This window comes from Protopterus annectens, chromosome 1.part2 (assembly GCF_019279795.1).
Source record: "Protopterus annectens isolate FY-2018-M chromosome 1.part2, PAN1.0, whole genome shotgun sequence".
Classification (NCBI taxonomy): Eukaryota; Metazoa; Chordata; order Ceratodontiformes; family Protopteridae; genus Protopterus; species Protopterus annectens.
In genome coordinates, this window is record NC_056727.1 from 48,758,476 (window position 1) to 48,784,308 (window position 25,833).

Below are 25,833 nucleotides of genomic sequence, written 5' to 3' on the forward strand. Positions count from 1 at the left end.
GAGACAATGTGGTGGTCAAAAGTCAGGTTGATATTATCTGAAAATGATGTGTTGATGCATTGCATCATTTCTGTAATATGACACTAAGACTTGCTTGATGAAAAGCTTATATTACATGAAAAAAATGTTGTTGTGAGACTTCCCTTATCTGTGCTAAGGAAGAAAAGGTTAGTGCTCTGTAACAAGGTTGGTAAGGTGTTATATCCTTAAGTTGAGTATTACATAGGATTCTGTTATTATTAATAAAGAAAAATGCATATTTAAGTCCAATCTTTTCTAAAATTTTAGCTTGTAAAGGTAAATCTCCTATTGGCCATAGTTATTCAGGAAAGGTAAAGTCAGTGCTTGCTGGGTACACTTTAATTATAACAGATTTCAAAATTTCAAAGTTTTAGCAACTAGAGGTAAATTGCTATTGGCCTCAAATGCCTTTGATGAGTAGGGTTATTGCTTCGTATGTAGAACATAACTCTGTCATATATCCAATGTGATGATGATAGTATTTAGAGTAAGGTTGTATTTGTGGTTAAAAGGTTTAGATCTACATGGTTCTACATTTTAGGGGTTGTAGATGACAAGTCTGAATTACATGATTTTCGGTGAGTTTTATAAGTGGTTGTAACCTTCTGAATGTATTAGTGGAAATAAAATTTAAGGAGCGAGTCAGATAGTGGAAGGTTTGAGTTGGGGTGTATGTTACATGTCAGGAGAGGTGGAGTTTGAGAGTGTTGATATCAAGTACTTTTTGAATTTATTAGCCTGTTTTGAATTTGAAATAAGGAAGTTGTGATAATTACTAAATGATGAGATTTGCTTTCTTAAGAATGATTTTATTTCAGAATAGAATACAGATGACTATGAGCAGGTCTTCCTCTGATCATAACTCAGTTATTATGAGACATAGAAGATAATAAATTCACCTTGAAAGTGAAGCTCAAGGGGTGAATCTTGATATCTGTGTTGAGAATACATAATAAAGGGTTACGATCAGAGACCTTATCATAATTTCTTGTAGTACATGGGTCTTTATGTGCTGCATGTACTACTAGTTACAGAAGAAAAAAAATCACTGAGTGTTTTTATTGGCTTTCAAAGCTATAAAGCACTTAGCGAGCACTCCTAGAATGACTGCCTAAGAGATTCTGTTATGTTAGAAAGAGTCAGGGAAGCATTACTGGCACAGATAGTGGAAACAAATGTTTTTAATTCTTTCATTGTTATTTGCTACTTTATTATTTTATTTTACTTATGCTGTCTTTTCTTAAAAGTACTCACTTGCATTTATTCTGCTGCATTTATTACTGCTTGTTAGTAGCCTGATTAAATTGTAACTGTTATTCTAAGCCTTTTGGTTTAAGCACTTGGGATTCAGGCCAGTTATTTTACATTAAGAAGGTTTGTGGTCTGCACTCTTGTGGGAGGCGCGGGTAGATTCTTCCCTTCTGCACTGGGAATTTCTGGTTAAAGGCTTATTGTGCCTGCTTATTTGAATTGTTTCTTTCTGAAATTGGTGTGCCTTGTTTGCTGTACTATAGACTGTATTCAGACCTGCTGAATCTAGCTTTGTTTGTATAACTTGGGCACTAATCCAGGCCATCGTTTTTTGGAGAAGGCTCCTCTGCACCCTGGTGGCAGGAGTGTGCAGCTGCCACCTTTCTGATTGAAGTCTGCTGGAACAGGGCTCAGTTTTGAGCTTTGTATTGGGTAATTGGTTAATTTGTTTAAATCAGTTTGCTTGTTTGATACTGTTATATTAAAAAAAATGCTCTAGCTTATTTTTCCCACCTTTCCTGTTACTAGATTAGTCAAGATACAGATTTGCTGTATTCAGGACTGTATTGTACTTTCTGAGTTCCCTAGACCTTTCTGTGTTAGAGAGAAGCTTCTCAGCTTATCAGTGGGAGTGGTAAGCACTAGATACCCTATCTACTACAAGATGATTGGTTTCTAGCTCACTTTTAACTTTCTGCTTTTAAAAGCCCGTGTTTGCATGGGTTTTTGTACTGTGCAGTGCCACTAAGCTAGGGTAAACTATTACTAGTGCCAGAAAGTCTGCTCTTCAATTTTTCCCTTAGATCTTGCTAGTTCTCTTCTCTCTTGCATTTAACTAGCTTGTTCGTCTAGCACTTCATCTGTTTTCTTGTAGCAATTATTGTAGCACACATAAATACTAACAGCACTAAATGTCCTATAAGGAAACAGCTCCAGTACTTATTAGTAATGACCATCCCTCATGGCATATCTAAAGGTCAGTTCCCTCTGCTTTCTCCTATTAACCTGGTGAACTTGGGCATTCTGAAGCAGTGTAGCAACTGCCTCATGTACACAGACAACCCTCTCCTCTTACCACCCAACACTCAGACTTGTGAGAGATGCACTTATATATCCAAACTAGAAGAGATGCACTCTCCAGCCGAGACTGGAATAGATGATCAAGAGGAGAAGATCAACACCTGCACCACACCACATGGAACACATAGCCCTCCAGAACATCCACCATCACAGCTCTTACATAAAAACACAAACCACACACCCACCTTCACTGAGGCTGTCAATAGAAATCTACCCAAACAGCAGAGACCTCCAAATCAGAAATGCACTCGACCACCACAACACAGCACAAATCACAAGACACATAGCTCACCTACACAGTGTGCCCCTCAACCTAAGCCCCTAAGGCAAAACAGCTTGACCAATGCACTAATCACAGGTGACTCGATAGTGAGGCACACTGATGTTCCACTCACTAGGATGAATAAGGATAAGGTAACAGTCAGCTGTCTGTCAGGTGCCAGGATCTGACACATAACACACATACTCAGGTCACTCCACAACAAGTACAAGTATGATTCTGTCATTGTCCATATGAGTGTGAATTACCTGAGATGTACCTCTCTGAACTACATGAAAAGAGACATGGATTAGCTCTCGGATTATGTGGCTCAGGCAGGTATGAACATAGCCCTGAGCAGCATCCTACCATCGCCCAGAATGATACCGCAGTGCAAGTAGAAAATGATTGCCTTCAACAATTTGCTAAGTTTCTGGTATCATTCTAAGGGGATCCAGTATCTGTCTGCTTGGATGACATGATTGGCAGACCTCGATGCTTTGCCAGATGTGGCCTGCATCTGTCATCCCTAGGTTTTCAGATACTGGCTAAGGCTCTTGCCACCCCTAGAGTGCCTTTTGTAGGTGGTGTTCCAAAGACCATATTACCCCCATTGCAGCTATAAATAAATGCAATCTGAGGGTCATGCTGCTCAACGCTAGAAGTCTAAATTTCAAGATGCACTCACTTGAAGTACTTCTCAAAATGGTGAACATCGACATTTGTGTTGCAACGGAGACCTGGTATAAAGCAGCAGAAAGCACCCCAGCACTACCAGGCTATAACTCATTCCAAACCCTTCAGCCCCAGAAAATAGACCGAAGCTCCAAAGGTGATGGTGTCGCCATATTCATAAAGAATATACACACCTCCAGACTAGTAGCCCAGCATAATGCATCAGAGATACTTCAGGTACAACTAACAGTGGGTAAGATGGTGATTCAGGTTGTAGCCTGCTATGGGTCCCCAACTATGTCCCAAGACTCTCATTCTACATTCCTAAACACCGTGTAAACTATTAGGGTCCAACCCAATACTTTCATACTGGCTGACTTCAACTACCCCTCCATCAACTGGGAAAACTACTCATGCACCAATACACTTGCCCAATGCTTCCTGGAATTCACTAATTCAAATGCGCTGGATCAGCTCATTCTTACCCCCACTAGAGGAGGCAACATCCTTGACCTGGTTATTACTAACATGGTGTTAGAAAAATATGTATTTAAATATATGTGAAATGCTAGTTTAAAAGCAAGGTAGTTTATAATGCATTTTATTCTATTAATCATATAACAGAAGGGATAAATTCATGTGTAAATGCAAGTAGCTTCTGAAACTGCAGTGTGCTTTGACCCCTGACCCTGGCAGCTGCCAGCTCAGCAAGCTTAATGTTTATGCTTTTCATAAGTGATTATCTGCTGGGTCAGGAAATTAAATGTGTAAATCTTCCGCTCCTTCCTGATGAGATAACTTGTCCTTGTAAATAATGAAATCTTCTGCTCTTCCTGATGAAGTAACTTGTCCTTGTGAGATAAACACACAGCTGGTGGGAAAGTGAAACAGTGAACAAAGATGTATGTTAAAGACTGAATCTGCTATTGTATTCGAACTGATATGAGACCTTTAAGAAGTAACTTTACAGAAAGACATTGTGCCTGACCGGATGAAACAGCAAGGTTGTATTATTATCAAAAGGAAGTTTTTGAAAAATATACAACTACAGCTGTTGCATGAATAAAGGCCTGTAAGCTAAAGTGATGTAAATGCCCTGTGACTTGTAACGTCAGTAAGGTGGGAACAACTTGATTGTTAAACCTATATAAACTTGTGAACTACCTGTATCATGTTAGACAAAATTCTGTACTTGTATGTTTTTTTTGCCTCCTGGTGTACACTAGTGAACTTTTGAATCTGAACCTCCTGTGTATTGAATTCTGAATTTTATTTAACCGTTTGGTCCTTTCGAGATGGAATTCCCTTGGTAAGCTGCAGATCAGAGCATATCGGTGGACGAATACTGCGCAGGAGAAGTTACTGAAATGGTTCTTCTTGAGTGAAAAGACCTCCGACTGAATTGTCGTGTGTAAAGAGGCTGGCCACTTTCTGATCTGTGGCCGAAGAGCGGAATTTGAATGATTTTCAAAACCAGGAGGCTCAGGTAGGAAGAATTTGCCTTTTTTTCTGTTTTAGATCAGGGACTAGGTTACAGTATATTGTTGTCAAGATTTGTTTTGCAGATCAGGGACAAAAGGAAGTACTGTATATTTGGTCATAGATCAGGGTAACAGAATAAGGTAGACAGATATTCTAGATAAACTGTAAACAGGAACTAAGAACTTAATATCACGTGACAAAAAAGGGCTACGTAACATTTACTTTGACATGTGTAATCAGTGCATTAAAACCTCGCGAGATCCGCCCCTAACCGAAGACGCAAAATACATGCAATTACAGCATTCTGATAACATTAGGTATTATACGAAATGGGTTAATAAGTATGAATTTGATGGTAAACTAGATAAACCTTCACTAGTTAAACTCCTTAAACAGCTTAAATCTGATGCAGGAGGTCAGGCAAAAAAGCAACGCCAACTAGGCATTCCTCAAGCACACAAGTGGATTGAGGAAGCAAATCGTAGAGAACAGAAGCTTAAAAATTCAAAAACATTATTTTTAGACAAAGATGATAATAACTTTATAATAGCGACAGCTCCTTCTCCTCCTCAGTTACCCCCTCCCTTACCCTTTTCAGGATATGAAGCGAGTGGACAGGCTGATCCACCTCCGCGTTATCCTGAAATTTCAGTAAGACCACAACCATTTGTTAGAGATCCTATTGAGACTAGGTCCCGAACTCGTAAAACACATAGGGACACAGAATTATACCAAATAGAGAGGAATCTACAGGATGAGAGTGAGGAAGAAATATGCCCACTTATAGAAGTTCCAAATCCTCAGGCAGGACAGGAAGGGCAGGATCCAACATTCTTAGTATATAGACCATGGACACCGGAAGACATCCGGAAGGCTACTGAGGGAATCCCCCCATCCGAAAGTTAATTTTACAAAATTTTTAGAAGATTTACAAGGCATGAGGTTAAGTTACTACTTAAATGGGGAAGAAGTAGAAAAAGTAGTTAGACAAATTATAGGTCCAGATTGGCACATGATTTGTGGCGCCCGGAATCCTCATAATGCAGAGCTCAGACCACTCCCACATAGTGATGCAGAGTTAGACAACAGAGTGAAAGGTCTGACAGACCGAATCTCTGAGAAATGGAAACCTAGAGCAGACTGGACTTGCATTAATCAATGCATACAACAGGAAAATGAGACAATAGATGGATATTATGCTAGATTATTAGAATGTTTTAATAATCATAGCGGTATGTCGGTTCCTGAGAACCAAACAAATGATTCCCCGTATGAACAACAATTAAAAAAATGCATTTTTGAGGGGTTGCATTGCACCTATTAGTAGCTTCATTATGAAGCATATGATAGATCATCGAACAGGGAGGCTACAAGCCTTACTCGAATACACTAGACATGCTGAGAGACATTTTAATAGTAAAAAGAAAAAGAAGGCACAAGTCTTCACTGCTGAAGACGGAGCTGAAGTATTTGTATTACAGTCAGGTAAAAAGGGCAAGAAAAAGAATGCCCAGGGAAACAAACAGTCTGATAAACGATCAGAAGATTTTGAAGAGAGGAAAAAGAGAGGTGAATGCTTCAAATGCAGGAAAAAAGGGCATCTAGCAAGGGATTGTAGGCAAAACAAAAAGGTAATTACAGAAGATAAAGGAGATGAGGACTGACTATATGATAGTGAAGATATGTCAAGTGAAAGTCAGAAATCATCAGGAAAAGCTAAGAAACAAAAAGCAAATGTAAATGTGATAGAAGGAGTAGAGGAAGTGCAAATAGATATGGAGGATGAAGAAAGTGAAATTTTGGACTTAGCATTATTGAGCTTAGAGCTCTACTTAGTGGATATGAAACCGGAAGTTACATTTCTGGTGGAGGGAAGAGAAGTCAAATTCCTGTGTGACTCAGGAGCGTCATGGACTTTGATACACCCCTCCAAGTTACCAGAACACTCTGAATTACCTGATTATATATTAGTAAAAGCAGCGAATGGACAGCTATACAGGGAACCACTTTCCCATGATATAGCAATAACTGACCCTGTTTCAGGTATGACCCAGAGAAGTAAAATAGTTGTTTCTGCAAAGTGTCCAGTAAACCTATTGGGCAGGGACCTTATGCAGATATTTGGCATAGTAGTAGTTCCAACTGTACAAGGCATGGAGGCACAGAGACAAATGGATACCTTTGTAGTGCGAACGGAGGGTGAAACGTTTTACTGGTACAGCCAGGACCTAGTCACAACTGTTCCAGGGGCAGTGACCGAGGAGCTGATGAACGTAGCCATCAGTAAAGCCCCTTTCCTTGACACTGATTGACAGCATTTGTTACACTGTATTCTATACTACTGTTCTAAACCAGGACCTGATAGAGAGTCTGAGCAAGAACTGTTTAGAAATCGTGCAACTAGATTGGTTTTGTGTACTTTGTACTGGGATGCTGAGGGGGAACAGTGTAGTTAGCTGTTCATTACCTCAAGAATTCCTTACATTGTATAGATCACATCGGTTGCCACATGTCAGCTTGACAAAGAACAAAAGTGTTAAATGGGCAGATTTAGGAGAAAAAGTAACAAGATGGGAGAAACAGACTGATCTAGAACTATCAGAACAAGGGATACAAAAACAAAAACTGAATTGGTTGACACAGACACATCCAGCTGTACACTTGCAATCTAGCGAGGACAGCTGATTAGCATTTTTATTAGAAGAAGAAGAAAAGACCTTATGTGAAATTCCAACAACTCTCTGGTCAACAGGCAAGTCAGATGTAGGACTTATTCGAACAGCAGGACCAGTTACAATAACCCCAAAGTCAGCTTTCAGACCACAGAAGAGACAATACCCTTTGAGAAAGGATGCAGAAATAGGAATTAAGCCTATAATAGCAGCATTACTCAAAGAAGGAGTACTGGTAGAATCTCCTGATTCACCATGTAATACACCCCTATTTCCTGTTAGAAAAGCAAACGGGAATGGCGGATGGTACAAGATTTACAAGCTGTAAATAATGCAGTAATACCCAGAGCACCTACGGTGCCAGACCCACATACCTTGTTAAACGATTTAGAACCACAACAGAAGTATTTCTCTGTGGTAGATATTAGCAATGCTTTCTTTTCAATACCTATACATCCTGATAGTCAATATTGGTTTGCATTTACATTTCAGGGTAAAAGGTATGCGTATACTCGACTACCGCAGGGATATTGTGAGAGCCCAACAAATTTTGCACAAGAAATGGCTAGCAACCTGGCAGGATTTACCCCACCAGGAGGTCGGCAAATTCTACTTTATGTAGATGACATCTTGCTAGCAGCCCCCACCCAGCAACAATGCAGGGAGGATACAGTAGCATTATTGAAATTTTTAGCAATACAAGGACACAAAGTAAACAAAAGTAAGTTGCAACTTTGGAGAAAACAAGTTAGATACCTAGGGTATGTAATATCCAATGAAGGTAGAATACTAGATGAGGAAAGAAAAACAGCGATTTTGCAAGCACCCAAATCAACAACCAAGAAAGAAATTATGTCTTTCTTAGGCACAACTAATTTTTGTCAGAGCTGGATACCAAATTATGCTTTGGAATCTGCTCCACTGACTGATTTGATATATGAGACACCAATGGCAGCACAAGATATTTTACAATGGACAACTGAAGCAGAAATGGCTTTCTGCAGGTTGAAGCAGTTGATAGCTTCTTCATTAGTTTTAGGACTTCCAAATTATCACAAATGGTTCTTTCAGACCATAGATTGTAAGCAAGGATATATGATGTCAATATTGACACAACAACATGGGGACAAGCAACGCCCCATAGCCTACTATTCATCACAGTTAGACCCAGTGGCGTGATTTTTGCCTCACTGTGTACAAGCAGTAGTTGCAGCCGCAATGCAGTGCAGGCTTCAGCCTCAGTGGTATTATTCCACCCTCTCACATTGAGAGTGCCTCATGCAGTTGCAATAATTTTACTGCAAGAGAAAATGGCATACCTTTCTCCTGCTAGACATCTTTCATGTATGACTATACTGCTGAGCCAACCGCATATGAAAATTGAACGATGTACGACATTGAATCCATCAACATTACTTCCAACTCCTGCGGAGGGCACACCACACAGCTGCCTGCAGGAAATTGAACAGTTAGCTTTACCTAGACAAGATCTTACAGATATGCCCTTGGATAATGCCGAGGTGACATATTACGTGGACGGCTCATGCAGAAGGGGTCCTACAGGGAAGAATCTGGTGGGATATGCAGTAGTTACAGACACTGAAATTTTAGAAGCTCAATCCTTACCACACAACTTATCTGCACAAGCAGCGAATTGATAGCTTTGACAAGGGCATGTACTTTAGCAAAAACAAGTGTGTAAACATATATACTGATAGTCAGTATGCTTTTCTACAGTACATGTATTTGCACAACAATGGAAAAATAGAGGAATGATAACATCCAGTGGAAAACCTATTAATCATGCGCAATTTATTTTGGAGTTATTAGAATCTATTCAGTTACCTACCAAAGTAGCTATTTGTAAATGTGTAGCTCATACAAAACAACAAGATAAGATTTGAAAGGCAATGCGAGCTGATGCAGCTGCAAAGCAAGCAGCCTCAGACTCAGAAACTTTACTTTTAAATGAGGAATTATAACCCTCTGAGATTTTAGATTTAGACATGTTAAAACAATGCAGACGCTTACTACAAAAGCAGAAAAACAAAAATGGGTAAAACGAGGTGCAATTCTTGAAAATGGACTGTACATTTCCAAAGAGGAAAAAACAATATTGCCGTCTAATTTATTTAGATATGCAGCTTTGTTGAGCCATGGGCAGTGCCATGTCTCAAAAGGGGGGATGGTACAGTTAGTCAATCGAATATTCTAGACATATGGATTCACAAATTACACCCAAATATTTTGTGCAGCTTGGTATACTTATAACAAGCATCATGCACAAGGAGCATTTAAAACCAAGCAAGGAAGTTTTCCTATACCACCATACCCGTTCCATACTATTTGTATGGATTTCATAGAATTGAATAAATGTGAAGGGAAAAAGTTTTGTTTAGTTATTATAGATATGTTTTCTAAATAGGTAGAAGCTTTTCCAACCAAAAACCTGGATGCAGCAACAGTGGCGAAAGCCCTGATAAAAGAAGTAATCCCTAGATTTGGCATTCCGGAAAGGATTTATAGGTACAATGGCACACATTTTGTGAATCAAATGATTCACAAACTTGGGAGATTTTTTGGTATCTCCTTGAAGAACTATTGTGCTTACCACCCACAGTCAGCAGGACTGGTGGAAAGGTACAATGGTACCCTTAAGAACAAGTTAAGGAAGTTAGTTGAGGAGACCCAAAAGAACTGGATACACTGTCTGCCTTTGGCACTGCTGAGTATGAGAACGGTTCCAAATATAAAGGGTCTGACTCCCTTTGAAATGGTTTTTGGGAGAGCATACTATGTGCCTCAGTGGAAAGCTCTCATGCCTGCAGAACAAGAGGCTGACAGTTCATTAGCAGAATATATGAAGAAATTGTTAAGGAATAAGTCTGTTTTGCAGTTTAACTCTCTTTCAGATAAGGAACAGACCAGACCGGTGGAAGCAGTCGTGGGCCCTGGAAGTTGGGTGTGGCTGAAAGTGACGAAAAGGAAAAACTGGGCGAGTCCAAAGTGGGAAGGTCCATACCAGGTTTTGTTGGCAATGCCTACTGCAGTTAGAGTGGCTGAGAGGACATCCTGGGTTCATTTAACACATTGTAAACTGGTAAAGAACTTTCAACTTGATAAAAACTTTGAGACTGATACACAACCAGACCGAGATGGCCAAAAACAAAGCAAATAGAAGTTTAGATCAACCCCAGAGATGTTGCATAATCATTTTGTTGTGTGTACATTTATTAACTGTAATTGTGACAATTTTCCTTTTGCTGTGGTTTATCCTACACACAACCACACAAGTGAAAGTGGGAAGGAGTGATGAAACGTCTATAGAATGGCATCCAAATTCTAACACATACCTGGCCATGAAACATGTGTATGCAGAGACTATGAACATTTCAAATTGCTGGGTTTGTACAGCTATACCAACAGCATATGGAGGACTGGTAATGTCCGCTGTCCCTTTGGGGATAAATGAGACTTGGGAGAATTTACTTTTCGACACAGGAACTGTGAGATCACAGGACAAAATAGCTTTATTTTTACCTGTCACACAAAAAGGAGTTGTATGTTTCTACAAAAATGACACTCTCCAGGTGGGCTGGAGCAATTGCAATATAACCATATCTTACCGATGTTATATTAAGAATAGTAATGGCAATACTTTTTGCAATACTAATTATGACTCGTATTTAAACTCATTGAAAACAACTATGAGTGACATTCAAAACAATCCAGTTTTGTTTAAACAATTGTCAGTTATAGATCAGAAAATGTTTCATACAGGGCTAATGCGTATTAGTACTAAAGTAGAAAACTGTTATTTTATTTGTGGGAAAAAGGCATATAAATGGTTACCTGAGAATTGGTCCGGCAGTTGTTTTTTGGGTTATCTGGTTCCAGCAATAAGACATACTGCAGAATTGCCTTTGGGTAAGATACGAAACATGAGAGATGTAGCCCAAAAACCTGAAGGTCCAGTCGAGAAACCTGTAAATCCAGTCAGAAAGATCGAAGCTGGCTGGAAAGACCATAATTCCGTGAAGGATAAAGACAAATTAACTCATATGGACTTGAGTGACAGTGTTATATCTTGGGCAGGGATACTCCCAGCATATGGAGCAGCCAAATCGATCTGGGAGTTGAGAAAACTGTCAAAACTTCTCGAAGTAATGAGCAACGCAACTTTTTCTGCCCTTGAATTAGTGACTGATGAACTGAATGCAATGTGAACTGTAGTGCTACAAAACCGAATGGCTCTTGACTTCACCCTAGCGGCGAGAGGTGGTACGTGCGCACTTATCAAAGAAGAATGCTGTGCATATATTCCTGATAATCGTCATGAGATAAATAATCACCTAGAGGTAATTCAGCAAGTATTGGCCATGACTGAACCAGGCCCAAACCCACTGACGGACTTTTTCCAGAATCTATTTGGGGGGGTGGGGGTTCCATCCTAATGAATATTTTGATTGCCATTTGTGTGGGTATACTCCTGATAGGAGCATGTGTTTGCTGTGGAATTCCCTGCATGAAAAGATTAATCAAAGATTTTATTAATGTATCTGTTACTGAAACCATGTATCAAGATATTGAGATTGAAAAATTGATCTCAGACGACATTTTTTTCTGAAGTATAAATTAAATGACTCACAGTAGCTGAAAATCCTAAGTGGAAAAGGTTATGAGATGAAATAACACTATGTATACTTCAAAAAATAGAATAAAAAGTATTAATAGGGGGGAATGTTAGAAAAATATGTATTTAAATATATGTGAAATGCTAGTTTAAAAGCAAGGTAGTTTATAATGCATTTTATTCTATTAATCATATAACAGAAGGGATAAATTCATGTGTAAATGCAAGTAGCTTCTGAAACTGCATTGTGCTTTGATCCCTGACCCTGGCAGCTGCCAGCTCAGCAAGCTTAATGTTTATGCTTTTCATAAGTGATTATCTGCTGGGTCAGGAAATTAAATGTGTAAATCTTCCGCTCCTTCCTGATGAGATAACTTGTCCTTGTAAATAATGAAATCTTCTGCTCTTCCTGATGAAGTAACTTGTCCTTGTGAGATAAACACACAGCTGGTGGGAAAGTGAAACAATGAACAAAGATGTATGTTAAAGACTGAATCTGTTACTGTATCTGAACTGATATGAGACCTTTAAGAAGTAACCTTACAGAAAGACATTGTGCCTGACCGGATGAAACAGCAAGGTTGTATTATTATCAAAAGGAAGTTTTTGAAAAATATACAACTACAGCTGTTGCATGAATAAAGGCCTGTAAGCTAAAGTGATGTAAATGCCCTGTGACTTGTAACTTCAGTAAGGTGGGAACAACTTGAATGTTAAACCTATATAAACTTGTGAACTTCCTGTATCATGTCAGACAAAATTCTGTACTTGTATGGTTTTTTGCCTCCTAGTGTACACTAGTAAACTTTTGAATCTGAACCTCCTGTGTATTGAATTCTGAATTTTATTTAACACATGGGCAACTGTTGCTAAACACCAATAGTCAGTTCCTCCCTGGTTAAGTTCGACCACAAACGAATTACCATGGAAATCCACATCTCACCCACACCACCAGCAAAGGTAACCACCATGAATAAATTCTCCAAAGCTGACTTTGGGCACCTAAAAACAGTTGTGGCAAACTTCACGGCACCCATGCAAATGGAAAATAGGTGCATGACTGCTGAATCATGCACCAATGCACTGCACGAACACGTACATAAATGCATAGAACTAGTGATATCCAACAGAACCAAGATGCTCTCCTCCAAAAAAGGAAGCCAATATGGTGGTCCCCTGCCATTAAAAAACTCTACAGCAGAAGAAAGAAAGTGTTGCAGAAAAAGGTGAAGTCCCAAGATGGGAAAACTCTCTTATTAGCCTAAACAAAAAGTTGAGATCCCTCATCAAAACCACTAAAGCTAGCTATGAAGGCAGAATTGTGGCAGACACTAAAACTAACCACAAAGCCTTCTACAGTTATATCAAGAATCTCCACGGCAGTACCTAGATTTGCTCTGAGTTACTGCACAACGGTACCTCCTATACTGAGCCAACAGATATTGCCAACATACTGGCTGACAGATTCAGTGCTAACTTTACCCCTCTCTCTCCCCAAAGGACCAATGACAATACCGGAAGAATGCCTGGCACCCAGCATTAGTGCAGGCACAGGTTAGAGCCGCATTGTCCAAGGCCAAGAATACAGCTTCCATGGGTCCTGACAATATCACTGGCTGTGTTGTACATGAACTACAAAGTGAACTGGCACCAAACCTGTGTGCCCTGTTGAATCACAGCCTCACCTCAGGCTTTTTTTCCTACAGAATGGCACACTGATACAGTCATCCCTCTCCATAAAGGGGGAGTGACTACAGACCCTGGGAATTATTGCCCCATTAGCCTGGTGAGTCTGATATGTAAGGCTATGGAGGGCATCATCATGGACCTAATTAACAAAGATATAGGAAATCAACAAACTCTAGATCCCACACAATTTGGTTTTGTGAAAGGTAGATCATGCCTGCTCAACCTGGTTCACTGCTTTGAGTCAGTAACCAGAGCTGTGGATGAGGGCAAGGCAGTTCATGCAGCCTACCTCAATTTGGCCAAGGCCTTTGATATCATTCCCTACTCAGGAATTATTGATAGACTCACCAAACTAGGCATCAACCCCTATATCACTAGGTGGGTTGCAAACTGGATCACAGATAGAGCCCACAGTGTGAAAGTAGCAGACTCTAAGGCAGACTGCTGACCAGTCATGAGTGGAGTCCACTAGGGATCGGTCCTGGGTCCTCTACTGTTTGGCATCGACTTCTGAGAAGTCCAAGCCAACAAGAAGGGACTCTGGCTGACCAAGTTCACTGACGATTGCAAGCTGGGAGCCAGTATTAACTCCTCAAGTGATGAAGACATCCTACAGAAAGGCCTCACTGAGACCAACAACTGGTGTTGAAACCATGGCCTTAAGCTTAATGCCAAAAAATGCGCTGTCATTCCCTTTGGGAAAAACTCAGTTCCCACTAATTACCACATTGATGGTAGCCCATTGAACACTGAAAGTGTGATAACAGATCTGGGGACACAGGTTGACAGCAACCTCTTCTTCGACCACCACATTGCCACTGTGGTCAGAAATTCCTCCTATGTGACACATCTCATTACCGAGGGTTTTATATCCAGGAAGAAAGAGGTCATCATCTCTCTCTATTCTTCCGTCATTAGACCAATGATTGAGTATAATGTCCCATTTGGCATGTACCTCACTAAACAAATGCAACAGCTGGAAAGGCCACAAAAGTAAATCACGAAGAGGATCCTAGTCCTTAAACACATGCCCTCCATGGACAGATTCAAAAAACTCCAACGTTTCTCTGTCTCATATCATATATAAAGAGGCAATCTCTGCTTGGGTTAGAAAGCCATGTCTGACCCAGACTTGTTAGAAATGTTACACCTAAAGAAATCCCAATCCTTCTGCACCACACATTCCAGGGACCTCAACCACATTACTACAATCAACAGAACAATCTAGAGGGACAGATTCATAACCCAAAGACTGCCCATGCTCTGGAATAGACTTCCCATACATGTCAAGCACAACACTTCACTAGCCCTGTTGCAGAGAAATCTTGATGAGTGGATGGGAAATAGAAAGTTCACCCCAAGGATCACTCCAGTGGCTCTTCTTGATAGAGGCACTGGGAACTAATGGCAGCATGATGCCAGGGCACTTCTATGGGCCAGTCTTGTAAAGGCTCCAAGGCCACTGGCCGAGTACACACCTATGAACCTATGAACTTAGAAATTTGGTAGAGGAACAGAGTTTGCATTAACATACATTTAGTGAATGATTAGAAGTCTGAAACTCAAATGTATGCCATTAACTAGTGACTTCAGTCCTGAGATCATCTCACTGATGTGCAGAAAACCACAAATGTTGTAAGGAACAAAACAAAAATAGGATCCAAGCATCTGGACAATCTGAGATAATCTGGACAGTTGAGAGGTATGCACACACCTCAAACTCTTCCACCAAGAAATCTGGATAAAGCCATGAAATAAACATGGAACAAAGGTCCATATGGCAAATCTAAAACACATTGCACATACAGACTTAGAAAGTTGATAGAATGACAGGTAGTACATTACTAAATAAGAATCAGCATTAGTATTAATATATGTAATTAAAGTGGTTGTATTAATTTTTCTTTCTGTTATAAGTGAAGTTTAAGCATATTTGTGTGGGTTTGCGTATCACAGAGCTTTGCTCAGCATTGCTTAAACATCTCATAGGAGTTAAATATAGCTGTATAACTAAAATCCTTAACAGCGAGATAGCATAATGCTTAGAGTTCCAGTTTTACATACAGCAGTTCACGGTTTGAGTACCAAAACAAGCCCATCATTTTTACATAGGAAAGCATTGATATTTTTATTTTGTTTTATTTTTAAATGTTGTAGTAACTGATATTTGCTAACCAGGGTAGTGTATCTAGTCCATAATTGAAGTGTCACTGGATATATGCTGTGAAACTCCCATGTAAACACAAGTGTCCCATACAGTGCAGTCACACCCCAAGGTAATGTCATGTAAGCACATGGGGATGTCATGTAAAGTAAAATATATACACTTAATAATATGTCAGTAATGAGTAATTAATGTCCGATTCAAAACTGTGTTTGACCTGAAAACTGAGCAATGCTTTAGCAGTGCTTATCTCTACTTAGCCGGTTTCAGCATTCCTTAGAAGTTCAGTCTAAGCAGTATGCAGCCCAGCTGAGTGGATTTGTGCACCGCTAAGCACTGCTCAACATCTATCCCTTTAAGCACTGCTCAACTCAGCTTAGCAGTTTTTTGCACTGCTTAGCTGTGCTCAATATTTTCAAATGGTCAAATGAAGGCAAAGGGCAGGAATGTGGCCTTATTTAAACCACACAGGTGGGACTACAGCCAGAAACTGTTGTAGTCTGATCTCTGCAGGAACTATATCTTTCATTGGAGAGGGATCATGCTTTCAGGTGCAGCGCTGTGGCATCTTGGAGGCCAGGGTCATGGCTGGGCTCCTTGTTAAAGACCATGACCAAAGACTGCTGCAGGGTCAGTACCAGAGCTCACAGTACAAATTGGATGCCTGGAACTGTCTGGCACGTGATTTCACCAGTGCTACTTGAATCCCCCAAACTGGTGAGCAGGTATGGCATCATTATTCTGACCTAAAGCATAAAAAGGGGATGCACTTGGCCCAGTGGATCCAGGAAGCATGAGACCAGAATGCCCCACTAGTTTGTAAGTATCTCATTCATAGCTATACAAAATTCTAGCCTGAGTTTGTGATAGGTATGCATAATGTTTGTTTTTTCCCCCTACAGCTGCAGCAGAGAGGGCTAGCAATGTGGAGGCCCATGCAGACAGACTGTTGAGGCTGCACCGACAGGCTGGTGAGTACAGATTTATCTTGCAGTATATAATGCAAAAAATAAGAAGGAGTACATTGCTTATTGTCTTAGGTATAGTGTGTTCTGTGTCTACTGAATAAATAAAGTTTGTCAGAATAATATTGATCGACAGGATATGCAGATATAAAGCATGTTACTCAAATAAAGATTTATACCACAAAATGTTGTGTTTACTCTGATATGTTGTTGTAGAAATATGTGTACAGGTTCTTCACAGGAAATATGGTTTTGACAGCATGCATTTACTGAGGTTGTTCTAAGAACCAGCTGTTATGCAAAACTGTAGTTTGTGGAGCTGTAAAACAAGATATAAATTAAATATTAAATATGTCCTGCACTAAGATCTGAACCCTGAGTAGTAATGTGCAATGTATTATAGTGTATACCGTGCAGCATTGCCTTGTGTTAAACTTTGCTTTCCCAATTGTAGTATCTCAAAGGAGTAATACACAGTACACTATCTGCCATGCATGAATCTCAGGATTATATGGTCAGACTGTCTAACCAAGAGGGTATTAGGCAGAAATGAGTCAAACAAGAGACAGGAGTTCCCCAGTAGCTTAGTATAATGAGAAATAGCTTTGTTATTCATTGTTGCACACCTATACATTTTCTGAATCCAGGGAGCATTGCTAAGATGTGTGCATATTTGCACTCATGAAATCTTGAATATTTGTAGGAACAGTCAGGTAGTGTTAACAGATTTTTTTCCTCAGGTCTTACAGGTAAAGAGATGTTTGTAGTAGTTGTAGGAATGGTATAATAATACACCACGTACAACTGTTCCACTGTCCAACCCCATGCCTGCAAATGACAGTAAGATAGGTACATACACCATGCACTCTTCCCGATACATATCTCTCAAGTGTCATGCTGTCATAGCTAGTGGTCACTGCTGCCAATAACCTTGGACACAGATAGGAATCCAGATGAAGTATGCCAGTAGCACACTTACAGAATATCAGTGTAGGGTATCCCTTCTTTGTCATATATGTAACCCTGACATGTACAAGTCCCCTCTAGTCATGTACCCAGAATTGTCACATTTTTCCCCATACCATTCCAGGTTGACAGTTTAACAGGTATATATGTGCTACAGAAGCTATGGGCCATAGGTAGATGTAAAGTGAGGGCAGGCCTGTAGAGTATTGAGCAGTACTGTTGTGAAAAATAAAAGCCTATACAGTTGTAAACTGACTTTTTTCTCTTCCACCATCCCTCATCTGCATCACTAATTATTATTCATATAGTATGGGTATGTTTTTCTCAAAACCTAATGTTGGGACTTGTGTTCTATTATTGTTCATATATTTAATTGGTTGCATATTAACATACCTTGTTCAAATACCAATGTTGGTGGCTTGTTGCTGTCAATGTAAGTGGCATGCTGTTATAATACTTACTGTTGTTCCATTTATGCATCTGTTCTGCTTGCTATGCAACTGTTTCTTATCTATTGTTTTGGGTGAATTTGAACAAACACGCATGCTGTTATAACTAATTTTGACATGTGTTCATGACTAATAAATCTTGGAAAACCACAACACCATAGCATGTTCGGGAAGGCAGATCCCAGCAGATCCACCTGTCCCACCTCATCTGGTTGTGACAATGGGCCCCAGCACATTTTGGACCTAACCTTGAACTTCCTTCTCTGCTAGTCCTGCACCACCTTTAGGTGGAACTGCCTCAGGGGATAGGCCCCTAGGTGCAGGTGCGGAGAGCAGCACACCATTCACTGCAAGTTCTGGGGCATAGTGCACAGCGTCATCTTCTCAGAGATGGATGGAAGGCTGAGTGAGATGGAGGGCTGCCTGTTACACCTCGAGGGGCAGGCTGTCCCTGTTGTCCAGCCCCCAGCAGAACCAAATTTGGGGCCATGAAGGTGCTGTGCTGACTGCTCATGGGTGGGGGCCTCAGTCCCACTGTTTCCATCTGGGGGCACATGGCCTTCCGATTCCCAACCACCTTCCCCCTCCAAGGTATTTACCCCCTTCATGTGTCATACACCACCCCTGTCTGCTGTCTTGTCTGTCTTGTTTGTCTGCAAAAGCAACTTCTCATACGCAACCCATCTCCCCAAACATACCTACAACCTTTCCCCAACATCCCACTCTCATATTTAAAAAAAAAGGACAACTGTACCCACAAAAAAAAAAAATCTCATCCCATTCATAGCTCTCCATTTTGCCCCCATTTACTCTATTATCAATCAATCATTCCATCAATTAATCAACCAAGTTATGTCACCCACACCCTTCCCTGTAGGGTGTGAGTCTCCAAATTCCAAATTGTTCACAACATGTACAGCTGTTGCTGTAGAAGAAATGGAGAGCCATGGTCCTTTCTCACACCCATCCTTCAAATCACTAATTGGTTTTCATAATGTTTTTACCCTTGCTTGCACTCATTTCATCACTTTCCTATCACTTTTTTTCTTTTTTTTTTGAAATTAGTGTGGGTTTAAGCAGGAATAAGCACTGCTAAGCAAAGCTTGGGGGAACTTAAGCATTTATTAGTATTTCCTAGCTTCGCACAAAACAGCACAAACCCACTTACAACTGCTTAAAAGTTCTTTACTCACTCTGTCTCAATCAGCACTTGTTCTTTCCAGAAACAAAAGAATTAGAACTGCCAAGTAGCAAACACAGGATCCCACACACTGCAGTCACAGCAGCTACCACTACTCTACATGAGCTGTAAGAGTTAGTAATACCTCGGTAAATATATCATGCAGGATGGTCATCCAACATTAGGGAAAACCTGTGGAAATTAGTCATGTTACATATATATATATATATATATATATATATATATATATATATATATATATGGGTCTAGCTGAAAATGCCGAAATTCCACAATGCCAACAACGAGAACACCGACACCGGAAGATCGACAACAGAGAAGACCGAAATTTGAGAATCCTGACACTGAGAACACCGACATTTTAAGGTAAGTGTGCAATAGGGACAGACGTTAGGGTCAGGGTGTGGGTAAGGTAAGTGTGTGATAGTAGCGGATGTTAGGGTAGGGTGCAGGTCAGATAAGTGTACGATAGTGATGGACTTTAGGTTTAGGGGTGGGCTAAGTGAGTTAGGGTAAGGATGCAGGTAAGGTAAGTGTGCGATAGTGACGGACTTGAGGGTTAGGGGCAGATTAAGTCAGTTAGGGTTATGGCATGGGTAAAGTAAATGTGCGATAGTGATGGACCTTAGTGTTAGGGTTTGGGTTAAGGTTAGTGCATAGATAGTTGTGTATGTAAGGTTTAGTGTAGATTTGTAAGGTTTTTGGTGTACTTGTGCTGTGTGTGTGTTTTTCAGGAAAGGTATTTGTTTTGTTGATTGTCAGGATTGTGGTTTGTCGGGCATGTGAAGTTTCGTGTTTTTGAACTTTCTTTTTTTTGTGTCGGTTATTTCATTGTCAGTGTTTTGGCATGTCAGTGTTATCAGGCAGGTAGACCCATATATATATATATATATATATATATATATATACACACACACATATATATATATATATATATATATATATATATATATATATATATATATATATATATATATATATATATATATATATATATATATATATATATATATATATATATATATATATATATATATATATATACACACACACACACACACACACACACATATATATATATATATATATATATATATATATATATATATATATATATATATATATATATATATATATATATATATATATATATGTATACATGCATACACTCAACCTCTTAGTGCAAGGCATCTGGACAAAGTCTTTCTAAGTGGGGGGACAAAGGCCAAAACATAGGGACATAAGTTAAATATGGATTTTATAAGCTTAGTGAGTTGCTAGAGTATAACGGTTTGTTTTAACATATTTTCCCTGATAGATTTCAAGTCTGGAACACAAATGGTTGTCATTATTTAGTGACTTCAATGCTCACATCATCCCAGTGATTTGTCAGACATCCACAACAGTTAAGGGGAACAGACGAAAAATATGAGCCACACATCTGGACAGACTATGAAAATCGGGACAGTGGTGAGGTATGAGTACATTCATGTATTAGAAGGGAAAAAATCACTGAGAGCTGCCAACCATGTCACCCAGCACCTTCTGAACTACAATCAGACCAACACAACACTACACCAAATCAGCTCTGGAAAATTGCTCATGCATTTGCAAATATAGCATGCACCATAGGGATGTAACTGTAGGGAAAAACAGACATTGGTGAGAAATGGTCTACCAAAAAGCATTTGCACCACAGTCACAGCAACATACCAGTAAGCCAACTGACCTGTAAAGTATAATGACTGTTTGAACAAACATATCCTGATTGCCAGACACATATACTGTTACTGTCGTAAGTCACAGTTTACTTGGAATCTTGAGGTGTTAAGGCACATGTCTCAGTCTGCCCGTACATGCATATACAGCTGATAGGACACCAGCAACTGCAGCAGCATGCACAGTCAGATAGAAAAGGATCTGTGACACTCACATAGGTTCATAGGTGTGTAGTAGGCCAATGGCCCTGGAGCCTTTAAAAGCCTTGCCCACAGAAATGCCCTGGCATCATGCCACCCAACATTAGTTCCAAGTGCCTCTATCAAGTAGATCCACGGGAGTGACCCCCATGGTGATCTTTCTATTTCCCATCCACTCATCAAGATTTCTCTTGAAGAGGCCAGTGAGGTGCTCTGCTTCACATGTATAGGAAGTCTATTCCAGACCATGGGTAGTCTCTGGGTTATAAACCTGTCCCTCCCAGCTTGTTCTGTTGATTGTAGTAATGAGGTTGGGGTCTCTGGAGTGTGTGGTGTGGAGGGATTGGGAATTTTTTAAATGTAGCATTTCTAACAGAGTTGGGTCAGACATGGCTTTGTAAGTCAAGCAGAGATCACGTCTTACTAGACGATATGAGACAAAGAATAACTGGAGTATTTTTAGTCTGTCCGTGTATGACATGTTTAAGGCTTAGGATCCTCTTTGTGAGGTATTTTTGTGGCCTTTCCAGCTGTTGCATGTGTCTAGTGAGGTGCATGCAAATGGGGCATCATACTCATACTATTGAAGGAAGAGTGGAGAGAGATGATGACTTCTTTGCTCCTGGATGCAGAACCCTTGGTAATGAGATGTGCCACATAGAAGGACTTTCTGACCACAGTGGCAATGTGGTCAAAGAAGTGGCTGCTGTCAACCTGTGCATCTAGATCTCTTATAACACCTTCGGTGTTCAGTGGGCTACCATCAATGTGGTAATTAGTGGGAACTGTGTTTTTTCCAAAGGGGATGACGATGCATTTTTTGGCATTAAGCTTAAGGCCATAGTTTCAACACCAGTGACTGGTTTCAGGGAGGCCTTTCTGTAGGATGTCTACATCACTTGGGGAGTTAATAATGGGTCCCAGCTTGCAGTCATCTGCAAACTTGGTCAGCCAGAGTCCCTCCATGTTGACCTGGAATTCTGAAAGTAGATGCCAAACAGGAGAGGATCCAGGACCGATCCCTGGTGGACTCCACTTGTAGCTGGTTGGCAGTCTGTTTTGGAGTCTGCTGCTTTGACACTGTAGGTTCTATCTGTGAGCCAATTTTCAACCCACCTAGTGATATAGGGGTCGATGCTTAGTTTGGTGATTTTATTAATAATTCCTGAGTGGGGAATTGTATCAAAGGCCTTGGTGAGATTGAGGTAGGCTGTATGAACTGACTTGCTGTTATCCACAGCTCTGGTGACTGACTTAAAGCAGTGAACCAGGTTGAGCAGGCATGATCTACCTTTCACAAAACCAAATTGTGTGGGATTTAGAGTTTGAAGATTCCCTATATCCTTGTTAATTAGGTCCATGATGATGCCCTCCATAGCCTTACATATCAGACTCACCAGGCTAATGGGGCAATAATTCCTAGGGACTGTAGTTGCTCCCCCTTTATGGAGAGGGATGACTGTAGCAGTGCGCCTTTCAGTAGGGACAAAGCCTGAGGTGAGGTTGTGATATTGTCAGGTCCCATGGAAGCTGTATTCTTGGCCTTGGACAATGCAGCTTTAACCTGTGCTGCAATAATTTGCTGTTTGCCTGGCATTCCTTTGGTATTGTGAGTGGTCCTTTGGGGGATAGGGGTAAAGTTGGCACTGAATCTGTCAGCCAGTATGTTGGCAATATCTGTTGCTTCAGTATAGGAGGTACCATTGTGCAGTAACTCAGAGCAAACCTGGGTACTACCATGGAGATTTTTGATATAACTATAGAAGGCTTTGTGGTGGTTTTAGTGTCTGCCACAATTCTGCCTTCATAGTTGGCTTTAGAAGTTTTGATGAGGGATCTCAACTTATTGTTGAGGCTAATAAGGGAGTTTTTCCAGTCTTGAGTCTTCAACTTATTCTGCAACAGTTTCTTCCTTTTCTTGTAGAGCTTATTAATGGCAGGGGACCACCAGATTGGCCAACACCCCCTACTCAGCCCAACAAACATTTATGCAATGTACTCCTACACAATCTTGACAGTCTGTTAACAATGGCCAGACATACCTAACTCTCAACTGTACAGATTTTCACAAAATGTCCAGGGATTGGGATCATATTCTTGGCGTCTCCCTTATAACATTTCTGGGAGTCCGCTAAATCTCTGGGATGATATTAGGAATTAAGTCACTAAATAATGATATACCATACCTCTGAACCTCTTAGTGCAAGACATCTGGACAAAGCTTGACATACTTGGGGGACAGAGGCCCAAAAATAGGGACATATTTTAAATGATGGTGTTATAAACTGAAAAAATTGCTGGAGTGACAAGCTTTGTTTTAACATAACATTTCTCAATGATATGAAGTCTGAAACACAAATGGATGTCATTATTCAGTGACTTCAATCCTCTGACTATCCTAATGATTTGCCAAAAACAAAAACAATTGTCTGAGGAACAGACTAAACATAAGAGGCAAACATCTGAACATTCTGTGGAAATCTGTACAGTTGAAATTTATGTCATATACATATCAGTTTCAGACCTCAAATCATGCAGAAAATGCAAGTCCAGACAAACCCTGTTAATCTAGCAATTTTCTAACTGTATAACAGCAATACTTACAATCTGTCCCTAAATCTGGAGCTTTCTTCCCCATTTTGTTGGGCTTTCTCCACCTTTCTTGTTATAAGATGTATTTCTACCTACCCTCTGTGATACTGTAGCTTGCACACCTCTATAATGTTCTTCTCACAGGCAAGGAAAAGACCCACACGTAGGACTTAATTATAGCAATGTGTTGCCATGCCATTGGCTAACGGAAAGGCAACATAGCTGTTCTGGATGCACTTAACAAGTGGGAGACACCAATTGTTGCACAGGCCATCACCTGCTCAGGAGTATTACCTACAAAAGACAAGCTGCTGCCCATGCAAAACAGTTCTGAACCTTTCTACTGAAAGTCAGACTGTGATTATGGAAACCTTCATGTTTGCATTACTTTGAAACAGAAAACTCTGCAGCACTATAAGAGGTATGGCAAACAATTAATCATGTAATGTAATGGAATGCAGAAGGGGGATGCAATAATGGGAAATAGGATGTTAAACAATAGGTCTCAACAAGACTTGCTGGACTGACATGTTGCTATCCATCACCTACGGCCATCCCTGCTGGTTCTGTCTGCAGTGACATAGAGCACAACTCTGGCCCCTACGTCACCCCACCAAAGGTCAGCTCACATATGACTACTACTGGAGTGTCTGTTGTATAATACTGACTGTGTCATTGCCAGTCCAGCTACCTGGGATGTTGTAAATATTCATATGTCACTTGTGAATGCTACTATGATACATATGCTCATCTTTCAAATGTAAGAGAACTATATAGGGTATGTGCATAGTAATCCACTGGTGCAGATGCATGTCTTGAGCTGTATGTTATATACTGAGCTCATACCTTTCAACTGTCCAGAGTTTTGCAGACTGACTACACATTTGCCTCATATTGTAGTCATTTTCTCATACAGTTGTGTTTTGTCTGGCAAATCACTTGCAAATCAGTAAAGACTGAAGTCGTAACATAATAGGGTACATTTGAATGTCAGATGTCATATCCTGCAAAGTATTCCTGTGAATGCAAAACCTACTTTGCTATTAACTCTCTAAGTGTGTTACAGCAATATTTCTAAAGTGTCACTATGTTTGGACGTTTGCCCCACATTTATGTGTACCTTTGTCCAGATGTGTTGCTCTAACAGGTTGAGAGGTATGACTGAGTTGAAAGAGTGTACACCATGTGCCAAACTGACGAAGAACAGAAATGCATATCATGTATTACCTCTGCACATGGATGTAGTAATAGTAGTAGTTGGAAGCCTCAAACATACAGACATGAGTTGCAAAATGTCAGGTAAATATGCTGTACTTGTTTTACAAATGTGTAATTTGAGTTTCAGTGCATCAAACAGACATAAATGTCTACAGCAACAGGTTGTGGTATTGCCTTGAAACAGAGATAATTACTAGTCTGATTATAATTACTAGCTTAATTGGAAAAGTGTTTAACTGTGTCATGACTTTGTGTCCAAGCCTAGACCAAACATCTATGTGAGCACCTGCATAGCTGTATGAACTCAGCAATACCTGACTGGACAAAATCATCTCTCCCAAGGTAGATTAAACAGCAGCAGTACACAAACCCCATAATAGGTGGAAATATTGGCTGTACAGGGCCAAGGAGGAGCTACAGGGCCAAGGACGAGCAGGTAATAAATTGGAAGCAATCTCATCTTTGTCTAAACAAGCAAATAAGGTTGCAGGTGAATTACTCTAAGGCTAACTTTGAGTGCAAATTGGATACATCCGCCAAGACCAATCACAAGGCTTTCTGCACATATGTCTGCAATCTCATAGGCAACACCCAATTCTG